Below are 2,500 nucleotides of genomic sequence, written 5' to 3'. Positions count from 1 at the left end.
CACACAGAGACACATACTGCAGATGTGAGAGATGCAGAGAGCAGATATCCATGGGCACCAAATGAGGGAACACACACACACACACACACACACACACACACACACACACACACACACACACACACACAGGCATCCATGGACACCAGACTAAGGGACAAACACACACACACACACACACACACAGGCATCCCTGGACTCCAGACGTGGGCACACACACACACACATATACTGATTACAGACTGCAGGGTACATCGGCTCTCAGACTGTCATTTGGGACCGTGTGGCTGCCAGATGTCAGGCCCCTCCCCCCCTGTACTGCAGCCAATCACATGCCAGTCTTCTTTGATGTGGCAACAGAATAGAATACTTCCACTGGGACATTTTGTATGAAGATACATGTATAAATCTGAGATGTGACTATAGTCATTTTATATTGAGATTCATGCATAAATCTGAAATGTGACTATAGTAATGTTATATAAAGTGACATGCATGGCTCTGCGATGTGACTATAGTGATTTGCCTTTGAATTACCAATGTTTATGAATAATGCAATATACTGTAGCATTTTGCAATGCACACCTAGCTTTTGTTAGCTATTTAAGCTAACTAGCGCTTCCAAAGCACACCTGGCTGTCACTGACTAACCGATCTAAGTCGTGCATGCTCAGACACTAATGGTTTACGGCATAAGGCTCAACATCAACATATGGGGTTGTCTTTACACATAATGTGGGTATTTTTAATGTAATATTTAATTATTAAAAGTGTGGAGACGGAGATTATGAGGAAGTGAGAAAATATAGCAGTAGGTAAAACAAATAAAGCATTGATGTGCTAGCCAATAGAACTTGACAGGGACAACAAAAGGCATTGGGATATCCAGCTTTGAGAAACTGGTTTCTCGCCACATCAAATTAACCCTTCCCCTCACATTCGACCCGCATCAGTATGCTTACAGAGCAAACAGGTCCACGGAAGATGCCATAGACGTAGCCCTCCACTCCGCACTGAACCACCTGGAACTCCGTGGAACCTATATAAGAATGCTCTTCATTGACTACAGCTCAGCTTTTAATACTATCATCCCTGACATACTAGTAAGCTAATTAACTGCACTAGGCCTCTCCCCCTCCATCTGCACCTGGATAAAGGACTTCCTCACTAACCGCCCACAAACTGTAAAACTCGGCTCCCACCTCTCCTCCACCATCACGCTTAGCACTGGCTCTCCACAAGGCTGTGTACTGAGCCCACTACTGTACTCCTTGTACACTCATGACTGTACTCCAACCCATCCCACCAACACCATCATTAAATTTGCTGATGACACCACCGTGATCGGGCTCATAACAGAAGACGACGAATCAGCGTACAGAGATGAGGTTCAGAAACTGACAGTGTGGTGCTCAGACAACAATCTTTCACTGAACACTACAAAAACTAAAGAATTCATTCTGGACTACAGAAGGCAAAGTGCAGATCCGGCCCCACTCTACATCAACGGGGACTGTGTGGAGAAGGTCCACTCCTTCAAGTTCTTAGGAGCCCTCCTGACAGATGACCTCTCATGGTCTGCCAACACCTCAGTGACAGTAAAAAAAGCACAGCAGCGACTACACTTCCTGAGAGTACTCAGGAAAAACAACCTGGAGTGTAAATTGATGGTGGCCTTCTACCGCACCACTATCAAAAAGTGTATTGACGTACTGCATCTCGGCGTGGTACTCTGGTTGCTCTGCAGCAGACAAAAGAGCCCTCCAAAGGGTCATCAACACAGCACAAAAGATCACTGGCTGCTCCCTGCCCTCCCTGGAATCCATTACACGGTCCCGCTACCTTAGCAGGGCCAATAACATCCTAAAAGACTCCTCTCACCCAGGCCACCACCTGTTTACTCTCTTACCTTCAGGCAGACGGTACAGATCCTTTAGAGCAAGGACCACACGTCTTTTCCCTACGGCCATCAGAACACTAAATACAGTCATGCACTAAACCTCACTTTATTGATTGACTGCAAGTCACACATACCATCTTTGTATTTCTGTATTTCTTATTCTGTATACTGGTGTTGTATATATTGTATGAGTATATATATATATATTATTCTGTTATGCTGTGTGCTGTTGCTGCATATATTGTTATCATTATATATACATAGATACTTTAATATATTCCACAGCGCTTTGTTGCACACTTAATATTTATATATATTTTATGCTATTCCTACCGTTTTTAGATATGCAATATTGTTGTGTTATATGTTGTTGTTGTGTTATATGTTGTCCCTCGTCACACCAACAGGAGAAGCACTCCAAATTTTGTTGTATGTAAATACAATGACAATAAAGGCTTTTCTATCAATCTATCTATCTATCTATCTATCTATATCTTTAACTTCTTTGTTATACAAACGTTAAGAACTAACAGCTGTATACAATGACAAAGTGACACAATGACACGACTTGGATCGGTAGCAACTTGGATCGGGTAGTGAAAT

At 43.0% G+C, this 2,500-nt stretch overlaps 1 protein-coding gene across 1 annotated transcript in view; it reads right to left on the bottom strand.

Moving 5' to 3' along the window:
• loxl4 (lysyl oxidase-like 4) overlaps window positions 1-2,500 on the bottom strand; it is a gene marked incomplete at both ends in the record, with an annotated part of 30,040 nt that overhangs the window by 2,314 nt on the left and 25,226 nt on the right. The gene's annotated exons all lie outside the window — the stretch shown is intronic.

The sequence above is a fragment of the Sprattus sprattus genome (assembly GCF_963457725.1).
Source record: "Sprattus sprattus genome assembly, chromosome: 12".
Lineage (NCBI taxonomy): Eukaryota > Metazoa > Chordata > Actinopteri > Clupeiformes > Clupeidae > Sprattus > Sprattus sprattus.
Note: the sequence above shows the minus strand (reverse complement) of the source record. Positions and strands in the feature narration are given on the sequence as shown.